Below are 22,049 nucleotides of genomic sequence, written 5' to 3'. Positions count from 1 at the left end.
TATTTTCATTATTTCAATAATATATATATATATAATATAAATTGACTTAATTTTTTTTTCAATTATGAAATAAATGATATTCTTAATCCTTATATTTTTTTTAATAATGAAAATAAAATTAACTTATCTAAATTATACAATAATCAAACATATTTTTTAATAACAATAATAATTATTTACTTATTTATTACACTCGTAGCAGTAGTAAAAATTACAAATATTTTTTTTGGCCCACTTCGTTCATCTAATTTCTAATGATAAATAAATTTTTAACCTTACGAAAAACCCATCCTTTACTTAAAATTATTAACGGTTCATTAATTGATCTTCCTTCTCCTTCCAATATTTCTATTTGATGAAATTTTGGGTCTCTTTTAGCTTTATGTCTCATTATTCAAATTTTAACAGGTTTATTTTTAACTATATATTATACAGCAAATATTGAAATAGCATTTTATAGTGTTAATTATATTTGTCGAAATGTAAATTATGGTTGATTAATTCGAACATTACATGCCAATGGAGCTTCTTTTTTTTTATTTGTATTTATTTACATATTGGACGAGGAATTTATTATGAATACTGAGATTTTGAGCGAGTGAAGTGAAAAATGTATTTTTTGCTGACCTCATTGACGTGCGGGAGCCAAGACAAATTGGAATCGATGATTACCCCAAGATTCTTTGCAGATTTGCTAAAAGGTATAATAACGCCATCGTAAAGCAATGGACGGATAGCAGTGACAGCGCCAAGACGCTTATACATATATGCGCTCCCAATAAGCAAAGCCTGTGACTTTTTCGGGTTTACTACTAGTCCGAATGACTTAGCCCAAGTAGAGATCCGCTCCAGATCGGCATTGATAAGAGCAATAGCATCATCAAGATCAGAGATTTTAAAATGCCGATAGATCTGCAAGTCGTCTGCATAAAGATGGAAGTTAGACAAAATTACAGTGGTGACTGTGTTTATAAAAACGGAAAACAGGAGTGGTGACAGTACACCACCCTGCGGCACACCCGCACCGAGATCGCACCAGTCTGAGGAGACATCATCAGAGTGGATCCGCTGAGAACGACCACGAAGGTAAGACTCAAACCACGCCAAAGCAAGAGGAGAGACGTTAAGAGAGCGAAGAATAGCGAGAAGGACATCTAGGAAGGACTGTTATTACAAATCTTCTTTCAGCTATTCCTTGTTTAGGAACTATATTAGTAAATTGAATTTGAGGAGGATTTGCAGTAGATAATGCTACTTTAACTCGATCTTATTCTTTCCATTTTTTATTTCCTTTTATTATTCTTATATTAACAATAATTCACCTTTTATTCTTACATCAAACAGGATCTAATAATCCATTAGGAATTAATAGTAATTTAGATAAAATTCCTTTTCACCCATTTTTTACATTTAAGGATTTAATTGGATTCATTACTTTAATTTTATTATTAACTCTTTTAACTTTAACTAATCCTTATTTATTAGGAGATCCAGATAATTTTATTCCTGCTAATCCATTAGTAACTCCTATCCATATTCAACCTGAATGATATTTCTTATTCGCTTATGCAATTTTACGATCTATCCCTTATAAATTAGGAGGAGTAATTGCTTTAGTCATATCTATTTTAATTTTAATTATCTTACCATTTACATTTAATAAAAAAATACAAGGAATTCAATTCTATCATATTAATCAAATTATTTTCTGAATTATAATTATTACTATTTTTTTATTAACTTGAATTGGGGCACGCCCAGTTGAAGACCCTTACATTATTACTGGCCAATTATTAACTATTATATACTTTTCTTATTTTATTATTAATCCTATTATTAACAAATTTTGAGATAACTTAATTTTTAATTAATATTTAAATTAATGAGCTTGTATAAGCATTTGTTTTGAAAACTTAAGAAAGGATACTTATTATATTAATTTATACTAAAAATATTATTTAATTTAAAAAAAATTTTACCCCAATAAAAAATAATAAAAAATTTAACGAAATAGGTAAATAACCTTTTCAAGATAAATATATTAATTTATCATAACGATATCAAGGTAAAGTTCCTCGCACTCAAATAAATAAAAAAAGAAATAAAAACTAATTTTAAATAAAATGTAATCTAAGTCTATAACCCCCTATATATATTAAAATAAATAATAATCTTATAAATAAAATTCTAGAATATTCCGCTAAAAAAATTAAAGCAAATCCCCCTCTTCTATATTCAATATTAAATCCAGACACTAATTCTCTTTCTCCTTCAGCAAAATCAAAAGGAGTTCGATTAGTTTTAGCTAATCTTGATGATATTCAACATAATCTTAAAGGAATGATTAAAAATAAAAATCAAATTATTTCCTGATAAAAAAATGATATTAAATTAAAATCTATAATTAAAATTATTCTTGATAATATAATTAAAGCTAATCTAACTTCATAAGAAATAGTTTGAGCAACCGCTCGTAAACCCCCCAATAAAGCATAATTAGAATTAGAAGATCATCCAGCAACTATAACAGTATAAACTCCTAAACTAGTACAACATAAAAAAAATAAAATTCCTCAATTAAATCTAATTATATTAAAATAATAAGGAATTAATATTCATAATATCAAAGAAATAATAAATCTAATAACAGGAGAAAAATAATAAGATATATAATTAGAATAATTAGGGAAAGTATGCTCCTTAGTAAATAATTTAATAGCATCAGAAAAAGGCTGTAAAATTCCCATAAAACCAACTTTATTAGGTCCTTTTCGAATTTGAATATAGCCTAAAACTTTACGTTCTAATAAAGTTAAAAAAGAAACTCCTACTAAAAAACCAATAATTATAATTAATATCCCAATAATAAATAATATTATATCTTTTATCATCATTTACTATATATATATAAATAATTATATATTCATGACTTCTAAAATCATTACATTTTTTCTGCCAAAATAGTTATTAATTTATTAATAACATTCATTTTATAAAAATTATTTTTAATATTTGATCCTTTCGTACTAAAATATTATAATTTTCTAAAGATAGAAACCAACCTGGCTCACACCGATTTGAACTGTTGTTATAATATATAAATTATATATTATAACATTTTATTTTAAAGCTTATCCCTTAAAATATTGAATATTTTTTAATAAAAATTTAATTAATAAAAATTATATAATAAAATATTTTAAATTAATTTTTTTTCTAAAAAAACTAGTTATATTTAAAACGATTAACATTTCATTTCTAATTAATTATTAAAAATAATTATTCAACATTAACTTTTATAATTAATTAACTCTTTTAAATTCGAGATAAAAATTTTTATTAATAAACTCTGATACACAAGATACAATAAATTAAATTTACTTTTATTTTGATTAATTTTCAAATATTTAAAATTTATTTTACAATATTAATTCACTATAAAATTTTTAATTTTTTCTTTATAAATACTTTAACCCCCATTAAATATCTATATTTAAAAAAAAATTATTATTTTTTTATTTATTAATTTTTCCCCCTCAAATTAATTATTAATATAATATCTTTTCAATGTAAATGAAATACTTTTTCAAGCTCTAATTTGTTCTTTCTAGAAACACTTTCCAGTACCTCTACTTTGTTACGACTTATTTCAATTTATAAATGAAAGCGACGGGCAATATGTACATATTTTAATTTAAAATCATTTTATTAAACTAAATAAAATTACATTTAAATCCACCTTCCAATATTTTTTAAAAAATATTATCCATTTAATTATTTCTTATTGTAATCCATTATATTCTTAATTATAATCTGCATCTTGATCTGAATTAATTTTTTATTTAAATTTTAAAATATTATTTTTATAAAAAAATATTTTTTTAACAACGATATACAAAATTAAATAATTAAGTAAATTTATTCGTGGATTATCAATTAATAAACAGATTACTCTAAATGAACTAAAATACCGCCAAATTATTTAAGTTTTTATAAATAATTATATACTATTTTAGTATTTTAAATTTAATTTTTAATAATAGGGTATCTAATCCTAGTTTTTGAAAAAAATTAATAATTCATATTTTATAATGAAAATTTTAATTTATTAAAATTTCACTTAACAATTAATTATCTATTTTCTTTAAAATAATATTAATTATATACTGATAAAATTTAAATTATTTTTTGTATAACCGCAACTGCTGGCACAAAATTTGTTAATAATTATTAAATAATACTAAATCTTAATTTCTTAAATTTTTAATTTTAATTACTACTATATTTTAATTTTAAAATTATTAAAATAATTAAAAATTAACACTAAAATTTATATGTAAAACAAATTAAAATTAAAATATTTGAACCATAAAAAATTTATTTATATATTTAATTTTGACACATAGTTTTTTTTATATTAAAATATTTATTAGAAATTATTAAATTTTATTTATTATTCTTTTCTTTTTTTTTCTATATTAATTAAATAATATAAAATTAATATTATATTATTTATAAAATACAATTTCTTATTTATATTATTAATTTATTAATATATTTAAATATTTATTATAACATTTAAATTAATAATTAATTAAATATTTAATATATACATATATATATATATATATATATATATATATATATATATATATATATATATATATATATATGTATACGCATATAAATAAAATTTATAAATAAATTTAATTTGTTTTTCTTATTTAATATAATTTATTAACCATTGCTCATTAATTTTTTATAATAATATATATATTTTTTATAATATATAAAAATTAAAATTATTCTGATAGGATAAATAATGTAGAATTCTTCCTTTATTATATTATTTATTGAATCAAACTATATCTAATAATATCAAAAATTATTGTGCTTCTTACACTAAAATATAAATATTAATAAATTGAATTTTTAGTTCTTTATAATCCCCCTATTATAAATTTTTCTAAATATTAATTCAAATAAAATATTTTTTTATTTTATTCTATTTGTTAGAACTTTAATTTCCATTTCTTCTAATTCTTGACTTGGATTAGAAATTAATTTACTTAGATTTATTCCCCTTATTTCTAGTTCTAAAAATCTTTTATCTTCTGAAGCAGCTTTAAAATATTTCCTTACTCACGCAATTGCTTCTATTAATTTTTTATTTTCAATTTTAATTAAAATAATTATAATTAAAAGATTTGAAATTAATTATTTTTTATCTATTATAATTAATTCTTCTATATTAATAAAAATAGGATCAGCCCCTTTCCGTTTTTGATTTCCCAATATTATTGAAGGATTATCATGATTTAATTGTTTTATTATTATAACTTGACAAAAAATTTCCCCCATAATTTTATTGTCTTATTATATAAATTATAACTTTTTAATTATAATTATAATTCTTAATGCTATTATTGGTGCTTTAGGAGGATTTAACCAAACATCTTTACGAAAACTTATATCTTTTTCCTCAATTAATAATTTAGGATGAATATTAGCAGCTTTAATAATTAGAGAAAACTTATGAATATTTTATTTAATTTTTTGTTCATTTTTAATTAGAATTATATGCTTTTTATTTAATTTTTTAATTTTTTATTTTATTAATCAATTATTTATAATTAATATAAATTCTTTAATTAAAATTTCTTTTTTAATTAATTTTTTATCATTAGGAGGATTACCGCCATTTTTAGGATTTTTTCCTAAATGAATTATTATTAATTTTTTATTAAATAGTCAACTTTTTTTATTACTTTTATTTTTATCATAATAAGTTTAATTTTATTATTTTATTATATTCGAATTGTTTATTCATCATTAATATTTAATTATCTAAAAACAAAATGATTTAAATTTTTTTCTAAAATTAACTCAATATTTATTATTAATTTATTAAGTATAATTTCTTTACTAGGAATAATCTTAAGAACTTTTTTTTTTATATACGGTTTTAAGTTATATAAACTAATAATCTTCAAAATTATAAAAAAAGAAATTCTTTAAGCCTTAGTAAAAAAAAATTACTCCTTAAAATTTGCAATTTTACATCATTATTGACTATAAGACCTAATTAATAAAAGAGATTATTTGTCATAAATAAATTTACAATTTATCGCTCATACTTCAACCATTTTATTAGCGAAAATGACTATATTCTACTAATCATAAAGATATTGGAACATTATATTTTATTTTTGGAATTTGAGCTGGAATTTTAGGCACTTCCCTAAGTTTATTAATTCGAATTGAATTAGGAAATCCTGGCTCTTTAATTGGAGATGATCAAATTTATAACTATTGTTACAGCTCATGCTTTTATTATAATTTTTTTTATAGTTATACCAATTATAATCGGAGGATTTGGTAATTGATTAGTCCCTTTAATATTAGGAGCTCCTGATATAGCTTTCCCTCGAATAAATAATATAAGATTTTGACTTTTACCTCCTTCTTTAACTTTATTAATTTCTAGAAGAATTGTTGAAAATGGAGCAGGTACAGGATGAACAGTTTACCCCCCTCTTTCTTCTAATATTGCACATAGAGGCAGATCAGTTGATCTAGCTATTTTTTTCTTACACTTAGCAGGAATTTCTTCTATTCTAGGGGCAATTAATTTTATTACAACGATTATTAATATACGAGTTAATAATATATCTTTCGATCAAATACCTTTATTTGTATGAGCAGTAGGTATTACAGCTTTATTATTACTTCTATCTCTTCCTGTTTTAGCTGGAGCTATTACTATACTTCTTACAGATCGTAATCTTAATACTTCTTTCTTTGATCCTGCTGGAGGAGGAGATCCTATCTTATATCAACATTTATTTTGATTTTTTGGCCATCCTGAAGTTTATATTTTAATTTTACCTGGATTTGGAATAATCTCTCATATTATTTCTCAAGAAAGAGGTAAAAAGGAAACTTTTGGTTGTTTAGGAATAATTTATGCTATAATAGCAATTGGCCTTTTAGGATTTATTGTTTGAGCTCATCATATATTTACAGTAGGAATAGATATTGATACTCGAGCTTATTTTACCTCAGCCACAATAATTATTGCTGTACCTACAGGAATTAAAATTTTCAGTTGACTTGCCACTTTACATGGAACACAAATTAATTACAGTCCTTCTATTTTATGAAGTTTAGGATTTATTTTTCTTTTCACTGTTGGAGGATTAACTGGTGTAATTTTAGCTAATTCATCTATTGATGTTTCTCTTCATGATACTTATTATGTAGTAGCTCATTTTCATTATGTTTTATCTATAGGAGCTGTATTTGCAAATATGGGAGGATTTATTCACTGATATCTTTTATTTTCCGGCCTTTCCCTTAATCCTTTTCTTTTAAAAATTCAATTTTTTACAATATTTATTGGAGTAAATTTAACCTTTTTTCCCCAACATTTTTTAGGATTAGCAGGAATACCTCGTCGATATTCTGATTATCCTGACAGTTTCATTTCTTGAAATATCATTTCCTCTTTTGGTTCTTATATTTCTTTATTATCTATAATAATAATAATATTAATTATTTGAGAATCAATAATTAATAAACGAATAATTTTATTCTCCCTTAATATATCATCTTCTATTATGAACTGACTACAAAATTTACCCCCAGCAGAACATTCTTATAATGAACTTCCTATTTTAAGAAATTTCTAATATGGCAGATTATATGTAATGGATTTAAACCCCATTTATAAAGGATTATCCTTTTTTTAGAAATGGCAACCTGATCTAATTTTAATCTCCAAAATGGAGCATCTCCCCTAATAGAACAAATTATTTTTTTTCATGATCATACCTTAGTTATTTTAATTATAATTACTATTTTAGTTAGATATTTAATGATTAACTTATTTTTCAATAATTATATTAATCGATTTTTACTAGAAGGTCAAATAATTGAATTAATTTGAACAATTATTCCAGCTATTACCCTAATTTTTGTAGCTTTACCTTCTCTTCGTCTTTTATGTTTATTAGATGAACTTAATAATCCATTAATCACTCTAAAATCTATTGGCCATCAATGATATTGAAGCTATGAATATTCTGACTTTAACAATATTGAATTTGATTCTTATATAATTCAATATAATAATTCAGAAATAAAAAAATTCCGTTTATTAGATGTTGATAATCGTATTGTTTTACCTATAAATAACCAAATTCGTATTATAATTACAGCAACAGATGTAATTCATTCATGAACTATTCCTTCTCTAAGAGTTAAAATTGATGCTAATCCTGGTCGACTCAATCAAGGAAATCTTTATATTAATCGCCCAGGAATTTTTTATGGTCAATGTTCTGAAATTTGTGGGTCAAATCACAGATTTATACCTATTGTAATTGAAAGAATTTCTATTAAAAATTTTATTAATTGAATTAATAATTATTCTTCATTAGATGACTGAAAGCAAGTATTGGTCTCTTAAACCACTTAATAGTAAATTAGCAATTATTTCTAATGAAAGAATTAGTTAAATTTATAACATAAATATGTCAAATTTATATTATTACTAAAGTAATATTCTTTTATTCCTCAAATAATACCCATTAAATGAATTTTATCTTTCTTTTTTTTTATTACTATTTCTATTTTATTTAATATTATAAATTATTATATTTTCTTAAATAAAAATAATTTTAATAATAATCAAAATTAAAACGTTAAAAAAATTTTCAATTTTCGATCCTTCAACTAATTTATTTAATCTACAATTAAATTGAATTAGAATCCTTATTGGTTTAATTATTATTCCATATACATTTTGATTTATTTCCAATCGTAAATTTGTTTTTTGAAAATTAATTCTTAATAAATTACATAATGAATTTAAAACTTTATTAGGCCCTAATAGATTTAATGGGTCAACTTTTATTTTTATTTCATTATTTTCTTTTATTTTATTCAATAATTTTTTAGGACTATTTCCTTATATTTTTACTAGAACAAGTCATTTAAAAATTTCTCTTTCTATTTCCCTTTCACTATGATTAAGATTTATATTATATGGTTGAATTAATAATTACCAACATATATTTATTCATATAATTCCTCAAGGAACTCCTAGTATTCTCATACCTTTTATAGTATTAATTGGAACAATTAGTAAGGTTATTCGACCAGGAACATTAGCAGTTCGACTAACTGCTAATATAATTGCAGGCCATCTTCTTCTTACCTTATTGAGAAATACTGGAATTAATGTACCTTCTTATATACTAATTTTTTAAATTTTTATTCAAATTTTACTATTAATTCTTGAATCAGCAGTTGCAATTATTCAATCCTATGTAATTTCTATTCTTAGAACATTATATTCTAGTGAAACTAATTAATAACAATACATAATAATCACCCTTACCACTTAGTAGATTTTAGTCCCTGACCTTTAACAGGATCTATTGGAGTAATAACTTTAGTTACAGGAATAATTAAATGATTTCACAATTTTAACATAAATTTAATAATATTAGGCTACATGATTATTTTATTAACAATATATCAATGATGACGAGATATTTGTCGAGAAGGTACTTTCCAAGGTAAACATACTTTATTTGTATCAAAAGGTTTACGATGAGGAATAATTCTTTTTATTATCTCTGAAGTATTTTTCTTTATCTCATTTTTTTGAGCTTTTTTTCATAGTAGTCTTTCACCTAATATTGAAATTGGTGCAATATGACCTCCCTTTAGAATTATCCCATTTAACCCCTTTCAAATTCCATTATTAAATACAATTATTTTAATTACCTCAGGAATTACAGTTACCTGAGCTCACCATGCAATTATACAAAATAATTTTTCTCAAATAACTCAAGGTTGTGATGTGGAAACACGTTTATTTAATTATTAAAACAATTTGTGCGCGGAAAATGAATAATTCGCCTACGCGCGGTTGCGCATCGAACCATGGCTCAAATCCGACTCTCAGAACTCCAACGGCCGCGGGCGCACGTGCTGCGCGTCTTGGCTACCTGCCAAGAGCAAGCAAGAGTGCGTATCGTGCACGCCGTGCGAGTGAGCGAGACGAGTGGGCGAGACAAACAAAAGGTTGAGCGTTGTGACGACGTCCGCGGGAACTTTCACATCTGGCGGCTTTTTTATAGCAATATTACTACATACTCCCCCTTTTGACCAGGACCAGTGACCTCACAACTGGTCAAACCGACACAAGCTTTCGCGGTCGGCCGCGAGGACGTTTTGGAGCCACAGGCTCAGGAATCTCAGTGCATTCACCCTCTCGCGAATGATAGCGTCTTAAGTCAGAGACATGATACTTCCCAATGGTAATGTCGGACTTATCAGGAAACGCTAACAGGTACGTAGTTGGGCTAACTTTCTTCTGAACGACGTAAGGCCCGTCTCGTTTAGGTACGAACTTAGCGCTGACTCCTTTTGCAGAGTTGCTGAGAACGTGCGTTTTCATCAATACGAGGTCGCCGACGTCGAGACTGTCACTTTTACGAATTTTATCTTTAACAGCTTTGCGGAGGTCTTGTTGGTGTTCAATACTTTCTTTGCTGGACTGGAGAGTATCTGCGAGTCTTAGCAGATAAGGTGTGATTTGCGGCACGTAGTTCTCCGCTTCGACAACTGCACGCAAGTCCGTCTGAGCTGCAATTGGTGAGCGAAGTTCGCGAGCAAAAGTCAGGTATGCAGGAGTCTGTTGGGTTGCTTTTGTCAACGATGTGTTTAAAGCGAAACGAATAAAGGGCAGAGCTTCAGGCCATTTTTGATGGTGATTTTCCACGAGGATAGCCATTTGCACCTTAAGGTCCCTGTTCTTCCTCTCCACAGGATTCGCTTCTGGATGATACAGGGGCACCAGATTCTGCTTAACACCCAAAACAAACATGGCTTTCTGCATAACATCGGCGACGAATTGGACACCATTGTCAGAAATTAATCGCCTAGGAACACCAAAACGAAGGAAAACCTCCTCTATCAAGATCTTAGCACAAGCTTCAGCAGTAGCTTCAGTAAGCGCAAACAGCTCTACCCACTTACTGGCGGTGTCTTCGACAATAAGGACCCAACGTTCACCCTTGGGACCCTTAGGAAGTGGACCGAACAAATCTACTGCTACAACTTCGAAGCGCTGTGCGGGTACTGGAGTCTGCAACAAGCCTGAAGGCTTCTCATTCGAAGGCTTGTAACGCTGACATTCAGTACAAGACTTGAGATACTCCGCTACAAAACGACGCATTCCGGGAAAATAGAACCGCTGGGAAATACGATGCAAAGTCCTATCAACACCACCGTGACCAGCTGTTGCAGCGTCGTGACATTCAACCATAACTTGCTTCCGACGGTTGACTGGTACAACAAGCTGCGGTTCATCCGTTTCTGCTTCCGTATATCGGTAAAGTATCCCCTTTGACATATGATAACCTCTATCTGTCCACCTACCAATCTCCACTTCTTCCTTTCCCTCCAGGCCCAGGATAATCTTCGCGATTTCAGGATCTGCGAGCTGATCTTCACGAAGAGCGGTTGCCTCCCATCGTGGCGTTTCAACCACCACCGTACAGACGCCACAAGCATCTCGAGCCTCCTCAACGCATGGCGGTCGACTGAGAGAATCTGCGATGACGTTTGCCTTTCCTGGGGTGTAGTCCACTTGGAGATCGAAAGACTGCAACTTCATAGCCCAACGGACCAATCTACCTGCAGGAGACTTCAAGGTTAGTAACCACTTCAGGGGCTGGTGGTCGCTGGCGACGCGCACGGGATGACCATCGATGTAGCCGCGAAACTTCTCGACTGCCCACACAACTGCAAGAGCTTCACGCTCGGTGGTTGAGTAGTTTCGTTCCGCCGAAGTCAGAAGGCGGCTGGCGTACGCGATCGGACGCTCCTCGCGCGGCGACTCCCCCTGCAAGAGAGCTGCACCTAAAGCATAGCTGCTCTAGTCAGTCCTAAGCACAAAAGGAAGACTATAATCTGGCTGGATGAGGATTGGAGGAGAGGTAAGTGATTTCTTAAGTTCCAAGAACGCGGTGACTTGAGCTTCGCCCCACAACCAAGACTGATCTTTCTTCGTCAGCATAGTCAATGGTTGCGCAACCTTTGCGAAGTTCGGCACGAACTTGCGGAACCACGAGCACGTCTGTAAGAAGGATTTCAAGTGCTTCACATTCGTTGGCTCGTTCATATCGACGATGGCGCTGATTTTGTCAGGATCCGGCGATAGCCCTTGAGACGAAATCACGTGACCTAGATACTTAACACTTTCTCTAGCAAACACGCATTTAGCTCGATTGGCGCACAGGCTGAAGACACGAAGGCGATCGAAAACAACTCGAAGATCCTGTAGATGCTGAGCAAAGTTTTCAGAGATCACGATGAGGTCGTCTATGTAACCTAAAATAGTCACGCCTTTTAAAGCAGACCCTGAACGAAACCTGTCAATCAGACGCTGGAACGTCGCTGGAGCGTTGCGCAAGCCAAAAGGCACACGATTGAATCTGAAAACGCCAAATGGTGACACGAAGGCGGTCTTGTCGCGATCCTCTTCCTTGACAGCAACCTGCCAGTAACCTGCCTTGAGGTCGATGGTGCTCATGAGACAGCTTTTGCCAGTATACTGCAGTAGATCGTCGATCACCGGAAGCGGATAGGAGTCGACCTTCGTGATGGAATTCAATTTGCGATAATCCACACAAAATCTGTAGGACCCATCCTTTTTAGGTACCAACAGCGCTGGTGCTGCCCACGGAGACTCACACTCTTCGATGACACCCTCCGTCAGCATCTTATTAATTTCAGCCTCCATAACTTCTTTTTTCGCAGGCGTCAGGCGGTACGGCGGGACGGCGATCGGCGGGTGGGTGCCGGTGTCAATGCGGTGTTCAGCGAACGACGTCGGTCCTCCCCCTTCTCGGAAAATGTCCTCGTATTCCTGCAATGTCTGCGCAAGGCTTGCTCTTTCAGGTGGTGACAGCATCATACCCTCGTCCGAACGCAACATGTCGGCAGAGGCGCACCCGATGAAGTTACGTGATTTCTCACAACGCAAGGGGTGAATGACCTGAGGTTGATTAGCTGTGAACCACGTTTCATTAAAAATATCAATAACCAAACCAGCTTTACGTATAAAATCAATGCCTAGCAATGTTTCATTGTTAACTGCATCTGGAAAAATTATAAATGTGATAGGTATTGATGCGCCCGCGAGCATCACCACAACGTCCACCAGTCTGACTGTCACGTCACGAACTACACCGTCAGCAAGTTTTACAGTCATGACGCTACTACGCATCGGCTGCCCTAACTTAAGCAACAAGGAGTACAGCGTGGATCCGGCAACGCTACGTTTAGCCGCCGTGTCTAATAGACCGGTACCGCGATAGCCAAAAATCTCTATGTCCAAAATTGGACGGCCTTTGGTACAAACATCCGGACGCAAGCGCTCGGTACGCGAGTTATCCACTGACCGCGCATCAGGTACATCATATACATTACAAACAGAATTTAAAAAAACAGTATTACAATCAAAAGAAACATGGGCTTGACATTGCGATGCCTCGGTTTTGGAATATAAATGCCTATTTGTTGACATAAAATCGCATGCAAAGAACGAATCCTTAGTGTCCGTATTTTTTGTATTACAGTTAACACAATTAGCACGAATAATACCTTTCATACCACAACCGTAACACGAAACTGTATGCGGATCACTTTTAGATCTAAGCCTTGAGCACTCATCGCGATTATGTCCACTCTTCTTGCAATAAACACAAAACCGTTTACCTCGATTCGGCGCATTTGCTGCGCTTACCACAGCTGGTACAGCGACGACGGCGGCGGCGGCGGCGGCGGCGCGTGCCTTGCACGTCGCACGCGCGCGCGAGCCCGCACTCCCTGCTCGCTGATTGCTTTGTACACTTTCTCGTGTTAATTTGAAACGAGCCGTGCAACCGGCGAAGTTTCCCGACGGAGACGGATGAGCCGAAGACGACGATGGCGATGGTGATGGCGAGGGCGCTCCTGTGGTGAAGGCCGGCGATCGCAGCAAAAGACTCTCTATTAGCTGGCGGTTTGACTCCGCTTGAGCCTTGGCGAACGCCGCCATGAACGACGATAGCTGCCCCTCGGTCATGAACCTGTCCGAGTCCTCATTCTCGACGTTGTTACGGACGCCTGTAGCCTTGCAACGCGGCATCGCAAACAACAGATGCAAACCACTGACGAAATTCACTCCGATAACGCACAATTGTTAAATTTTCGATAGGATTCTTCTACGACGCTAAGATGGCGAACGGTTGAGTACGCGATTTCGTCGATAATTAGCGCGTAGGCCACGGGTTGGGCGACAGTGTGATGTGGAAACACGTTTATTTAATTATTAAAACAATTTGTGCGCGGAAAATGAATAATTCGCCTACGCGCGGTTGCGCATCGAACCATGGCTCAAATCCGACTCTCAGAACTCCAACGGCCGCGGGCGCACGTGCTGCGCGTCTTGGCTACCTGCCAAGAGCAAGCAAGAGTGCGTATCGTGCACGCCGTGCGAGTGAGCGAGACGAGTGGGCGAGACAAACAAAAGGTTGAGCGTTGTGACGACGTCCGCGGGAACTTTCACATCTGGCGGCTTTTTTATAGCAATATTACTACAAGGTTTATTTATCACTATTATATTAGGAATTTATTTTTCTATTTTACAAGCATATGAATATTTTGAAGCTTCTTTTTCTATTGCAGTTAGAATTTATGGATCTACTTTTTTGTAGCAACAGGATTTCATGGACTTCAATTTTTAATTATTAAATTAAATTAATTTAATTTTTATTTATTAAAAGCAATAAAAACTGAAATTTAAGACGAGTGTATTAACCGACCAGCGGAGAAATCTCCACCTCGCGTTACATTGATACGGCGTAGATTAAAAAATTTAAAAGTTAGATTACGTCTCTGATATCAATTTTAGAAAAAAAATTAAACATAATTAGGAAATCTTGAACCGAAAATCAACATCAGGTGTTTCGCTTATACTGCTTGAAATTTGAAGTTGTCTTTTTAATATTTTTTTATTAAAAGCAATATAAACTGAAATTTTAGACGAGTGTATTAACCGACCAGTGGAAAAATCTCCACCTAGCGTTACATTGATACGACATAGATTTAAAAATTTAAAAGTTAGGTTACGTCTCTAATATCAATTTTAGAAGAAAAATGAGACATTCTTAGGAAATCTTGAAGCGAAAATCAACATCAGGTGTTTCGTTTATACTGCTTGAAATCTGAAGTTGTCTTTTTAATATTGTTTTATTAAAATAAATCATAACTGAAAACTAAGACGAATGTATTAATCGACCAGCGGAAAAATCTCCACCTAGCGTTACATTGACACTGCATAGATTTAAAAATTTAAAAGGTAGGTTACGTCTCTAATATCAATTTCAGAATAAAATGAGACTTTCTTAGAAAATCTTGAAGCGCAAATCAACATCAGGTGTTTCGTATGTACTGCACGAAATTTGAAGTTGTTTCTTTAATATTTTTTATTAAAAGCAATCAAAACTGAAAACTAAGACGAATGTATTAATCGACCAGCGGAAAAATCTCCACCTAGCGTTACATTGATACGACATAGATTTAAAAATTTAAAAGTTAGGTTACGTCTCTAATATCAATTTTAGAAGAAAAATGAGACATTCTTAGGAAATCTTGAAGCGAAAATCAACATCAGGTGTTTCGTTTATACTGCTTGAAATCTGAAGTTGTCTTTTTAATATTGTTTTATTAAAATAAATCATAACTGAAAACTAAGACGAATGTATTAATCGACCAGCGGAAAAATCTCCACCTAGCGTTACATTGACACTGCATAGATTTAAAAATTTAAAAGGTAGGTTACGTCTCTAATATCAATTTCAGAATAAAATGAGACTTTCTTAGAAAATCTTGAAGCGCAAATCAACATCAGGTGTTTCGTATGTACTGCACGAAATTTGAAGTTGTTTCTTTAATATTTTTTATTAAAAGCAATCAAAACTGAAAACTAAGACGAATGTATTAATCGACCAGCGGAAAAATCTCCACCTAGCGTTACATTGATACGGCATAGATTAAAAATTTAAAAGTTAGTTTACGTCACTAATATCAATTTCAGTAGTAAATTAAAACTTTTTTAGAAAATCTTGAAGCGGAAATATCCATCAGGTGTTTCGCTTATACTGCTTGAAATCTGAAGTAGTCTTTTTAGGATTTTTTTATTAAAAGCAATAAAAAATAAAAACAACTAAGACGAATGTATTAATCGACCAGCGGAAAAATCTCCACCTAGCGTTACATTGATACTGCATAGATTTGAAAATTTAAGAGTTAGGTTATCTTTCTAATATCAATTTCAGGGGAAAATTAAAACTTTCTTAGAAAATCTTGAAGCGAAAATAACCATCAGGTGTTTCGTTTATACTGCTTGAAATCTGAAGTTGTCTTTTTAGGATTTTTTTATTAAAAAGCAATAAAAAATAAAAACAACTAAGACGAATGTATTAATCGACCAGCGGAAAAATCTCCAACTAGCGTTACATTGATACGACATAGATTTAAAAATTTAAGAGTTAGGTTACCTTTCTAATATCAATTTCAGGGGAAAATTAAAACTTTCTTAGAAAATCTTAAAGCGAAAATAACCATCAGGTGTTTCGCTTATACTGCTTGAAATTTGAAGTTGTCTTTTTAATATTTTTTTACTAAAAGCAATATAAACTGAAATTTTAGACGAGTGTATTAACCGACCAGTGGAAAAATCTCCACCTAGCGTTACATTGATACGACATAGATTTAAAAATTTAAAAGTTAGGTTACGTCTCTAATATCAATTTTAGAAGAAAAATGAGACATTCTTAGGAAATCTCGAAGCGAAAATCAACATCAGGTGTTTCGTTTATACTGCTTGAAATCTGAAGTTGTCTTTTTAATATTGTTTTATTAAAATAAATCATAACTGAAAACTAAGACGAATGTATTAATCGACCAGCGGAAAAATCTCCACCTAGCGTTACATTGACACTGCATAGATTTAAAAATTTAAAAGGTAGGTTACGTCTCTAATATCAATTTCAGAATAAAATGAGACTTTCTTAGAAAATCTTGAAGCGCAAATCAAAATCAGGTGTTTCGTATGTACTGCACGAAATTTGAAGTTGTTTCTTTAATATTTTTTATTAAAAGCAATCAAAACTGAAAACTAAGACGAATGTATTAATCGACCAGCGGAAAAATCTCCACCTAGCGTTACATTGATACGGCATAGATTTAAAAATTTAAGAGTTAGGTTACGTCTCTAATATCAATTTAGGAAGAAAAATGAGACTTTCTTAGAAAATCTTGAAGCGCAAATCAATATCAGGTGTTTCGTATATACTGCACGATGTTTGAAGTTGTCTTTTTAATATTTTTTATTAAAAACAATCAAAAATCAAAATTGAGACGAATGTATTAATCGACCAGCGGAAAAATCTCCACCTAGCGTAACATCGATACGGCATAGATTTAAAAATTAAAAATTTGGTTACGTCCCTAATATCAATTTCAGAAGAAAATGAGACTTTCTTAGAAAATCTTAAAACGCAAAACAACATCAGGTGTTTCGTACATACTAGTTGAAATTTGAAGTTGTCTTTTTAATATTTTGTTATTAAAAGCAATCAAAATTGGAAACTGAGACGAATGTACTAATCGACCAGCGGAAAAATCTCCACCTAGCGTTACATTGATACTGCATAGATTTAAAAATTTAAAAGTAAGGTTACGTCTCTAATATCAATTTCAGAAGTAAATGAGACTTTCTTAGAAAATCTTGAAGCGCAAATCAACATCAGGTGTTTCGTATATACTGCACGATGTTTGAAGTTGTCTTTTTAATATTATTTATTAAAAGCAATCAAAAATAAAATCTAAGACGAATGTATTAATCGACCAGCGGAAAAATCTCCAACTAGCGTTACATTGATACGGCATAGATTTAAAAATTTAAAAGGTAGATTACGTCTCTCGTATCAATTTCAGAATAAAATGAGACTTTCTTAGAAAATCTTGAAGCGCAAATCAACATCAGGTGTTCCGTATATACTGCACGAAGTTTGAAGTTGTCTTTTTAATATTTTTTATTAAAAGCAATCAAAAATAAAAACTAAGACGAATGTGTTAATCCACCAGCGGAAAAATCTCCACCTAGCTTTACATTGATACTGTATAGATTTAAAAATTTAAAAGTTAGGTTACGTCTGTAATATCAATTTCAGAAGAAAAAAACACTTTCTTTAAAAATCTTGAAGCGCTAAAAAACATCAGGTGTTTCGTTTATACTGCTTAAAATCTGAAGTTGTCTTTTTAATATTGTTTTATTAAAATAAATCAAAACTGAAAACTAAGACGAATGTATTAATTGACCAGCGGAAAAACCTCCACCTAGCGTTACATTGACACTGCATAGATTTAAAAATTTAAAAGGTAGGTTACGTCTCTAATATCAATTTCAGAATAAAATGAGACTTTCTTAGAAAATCTTGAAGCGCAAATCAACATCAGGTGTTTCGCATGTACTGCACGAAATTTGAAGTTGTTTCTTTAATATTTTTTATTAAAAGCAATCAAAACTGAAAACTAAGACGAATGTATTAATCGACCAGCGGAAAAATCTCCAACTAGCGTTACATTGATACGACATAGATTTAAAAATTTAAGAGTTAGGTTACCTTTCTAATATCAATTTCAGGGGAAAATTAAAACTTTCTTAGAAAATCTTAAAGCGAAAATAACCATCAGGTGTTTCGTTTATACTGCTTGAAATCTGAAGTTGTCTTTTTAGGATTTTTTTATTAAAAGCAATCAAAACTAAAAACTAAGACGAATGTATTAATCGACCAGCGGAAAAATCTCCACCTAGCGTTACATTGATACGGCATAGATTTATAAATTTAAGAGTTAGGTTACGTCTCTAATATCAATTTAGGAAGAAAAATGAGACTTTCTTAGAAAATCTTGAAGCGCAAATCAACATCAGGTGTTTCGCTTATACTGCTTGAAATCTGAAGTAGTCTTTTTAGGATTTTTTTATTAAAAGCAATAAAAAATAAAAACAACTAAGACGAATGTATTAATCGACCAGCGGAAAAATCTCCACCTAGCGTTACATTGATACTGCATAGATTTGAAAATTTAAGAGTTAGGTTATCTTTCTAATATCAATTTCAGGGGAAAATTAAAACTTTCTTAGAAAATCTTGAAGCGAAAATAACCATCAGGTGTTTCGTTTATACTGCTTGAAATCTGAAGTTGTCTTTTTAGGATTTTTTTATTAAAAAGCAATAAAAAATAAAAACAACTAAGACGAATGTATTAATCGACCAGCGGAAAAATCTCCAACTAGCGTTACATTGATACGACATAGATTTAAAAATTTAAAAGTTAGGTTACCTTTCTAATATCAATTTCAGGGGAAAATTAAAACTTTCTTAGAAAATCTTAAAGCGAAAATAACCATCAGGTGTTTCGCTTATACTGCTTGAAATTTGAAGTTGTCTTTTTAATATTTTTTTACTAAAAGCAATATAAACTGAAATTTTAGACGAGTGTATTAACCGACCAGTGGAAAAATCTCCACCTAGCGTTACATTGATACGACATAGATTTAAAAATTTAAAAGTTAGGTTACGTCTCTAATATCAATTTTAGAAGAAAAATGAGACATTCTTAGGAAATCTCGAAGCGAAAATCAACATCAGGTGTTTCGTTTATACTGCTTGAAATCTGAAGTTGTCTTTTTAATATTGTTTTATTAAAATAAATCATAACTGAAAACTAAGACGAATGTATTAATCGACCAGCGGAAAAATCTCCACCTAGCGTTACATTGACACTGCATAGATTTAAAAATTTAAAAGGTAGGTTACGTCTCTAATATCAATTTCAGAATAAAATGAGACTTTCTTAGAAAATCTTGAAGCGCAAATCAAAATCAGGTGTTTCGTATGTACTGCACGAAATTTGAAGTTGTTTCTTTAATATTTTTTATTAAAAGCAATCAAAACTGAAAACTAAGACGAATGTATTAATCGACCAGCGGAAAAATCTCCACCTAGCGTTACATTGATACGGCATAGATTTAAAAATTTAAGAGTTAGGTTACGTCTCTAATATCAATTTAGGAAGAAAAATGAGACTTTCTTAGAAAATCTTGAAGCGCAAATCAATATCAGGTGTTTCGTATATACTGCACGATGTTTGAAGTTGTCTTTTTAATATTTTTTATTAAAAACAATCAAAAATCAAAATTGAGACGAATGTATTAATCGACCAGCGGAAAAATCTCCACCTAGCGTAACATCGATACGGCATAGATTTAAAAATTAAAAATTTGGTTACGTCCCTAATATCAATTTCAGAAGAAAATGAGACTTTCTTAGAAAATCTTAAAACGCAAAACAACATCAGGTGTTTCGTACATACTAGTTGAAATTTGAAGTTGTCTTTTTAATATTTTGTTATTAAAAGCAATCAAAATTGGAAACTGAGACGAATGTACTAATCGACCAGCGGAAAAATCTCCACCTAGCGTTACATTGATACTGCATAGATTTAAAAATTTAAAAGTAAGGTTACGTCTCTAATATCAATTTCAGAAGTAAATGAGACTTTCTTAGAAAATCTTGAAGCGCAAATCAACATCAGGTGTTTCGTATATACTGCACGATGTTTGAAGTTGTCTTTTTAATATTATTTATTAAAAGCAATCAAAAATAAAATCTAAGACGAATGTATTAATCGACCAGCGGAAAAATCTCCAACTAGCGTTACATTGATACGGCATAGATTTAAAAATTTAAAAGGTAGATTACGTCTCTCGTATCAATTTCAGAATAAAATGAGACTTTCTTAGAAAATCTTGAAGCGCAAATCAACATCAGGTGTTCCGTATATACTGCACGAAGTTTGAAGTTGTCTTTTTAATATTTTTTATTAAAAGCAATCAAAAATAAAAACTAAGACGAATGTGTTAATCCACCAGCGGAAAAATCTCCACCTAGCTTTACATTGATACTGTATAGATTTAAAAATTTAAAAGTTAGGTTACGTCTGTAATATCAATTTCAGAAGAAAAAAACACTTTCTTTAAAAATCTTGAAGCGCTAAAAAACATCAGGTGTTTCGTTTATACTGCTTAAAATCTGAAGTTGTCTTTTTAATATTGTTTTATTAAAATAAATCAAAACTGAAAACTAAGACGAATGTATTAATTGACCAGCGGAAAAACCTCCACCTAGCGTTACATTGACACTGCATAGATTTAAAAATTTAAAAGGTAGGTTACGTCTCTAATATCAATTTCAGAATAAAATGAGACTTTCTTAGAAAATCTTGAAGCGCAAATCAACATCAGGTGTTTCGCATGTACTGCACGAAATTTGAAGTTGTTTCTTTAATATTTTTTATTAAAAGCAATCAAAACTGAAAACTAAGACGAATGTATTAATCGACCAGCGGAAAAATCTCCAACTAGCGTTACATTGATACGACATAGATTTAAAAATTTAAGAGTTAGGTTACCTTTCTAATATCAATTTCAGGGGAAAATTAAAACTTTCTTAGAAAATCTTAAAGCGAAAATAACCATCAGGTGTTTCGTTTATACTGCTTGAAATCTGAAGTTGTCTTTTTAGGATTTTTTTATTAAAAGCAATCAAAACTAAAAACTAAGACGAATGTATTAATCGACCAGCGGAAAAATCTCCACCTAGCGTTACATTGATACGGCATAGATTTAAAAATTTAAGAGTTAGGTTACGTCTCTAATATCAATTTAGGAAGAAAAATGAGACTTTCTTAGAAAATCTTGAAGCGCAAATCAATATCAGGTGTTTCGTATATACTGCACGATGTTTGAAGTTGTCTTTTTAATATTTTTTATTAAAAACAATCAAAAATCAAAATTGAGACGAATGTATTAATCGACCGGCGGAAAAATCTCCACCTAGCGTAACATCGATACGGCA

General features: G+C 30.7%; 2 pseudogenes; both read left to right on the top strand.

Annotated features, from left to right (window-relative positions):
* Positions 1-2,715: 2,715 nt before the first annotated feature.
* LOC137927508 (NADH-ubiquinone oxidoreductase chain 1-like) overlaps positions 2,716-22,049 on the top strand; it is a 216,078-nt pseudogene continuing 196,744 nt past the window's right edge.
* On the top strand, positions 8,721-9,414 carry LOC137927525 (ATP synthase subunit a-like; annotated as a pseudogene).

The sequence above is a fragment of the Battus philenor genome, unplaced genomic scaffold (genome assembly GCF_028537555.1).
Source record: "Battus philenor isolate CCGP_79_NKW_IND1 unplaced genomic scaffold, ilBatPhil1.0.hap1 SCAF_31, whole genome shotgun sequence".
Classification (NCBI taxonomy): Eukaryota; Metazoa; Arthropoda; class Insecta; order Lepidoptera; family Papilionidae; genus Battus; species Battus philenor.
Note: the sequence above shows the minus strand (reverse complement) of the source record. Positions and strands in the feature narration are given on the sequence as shown.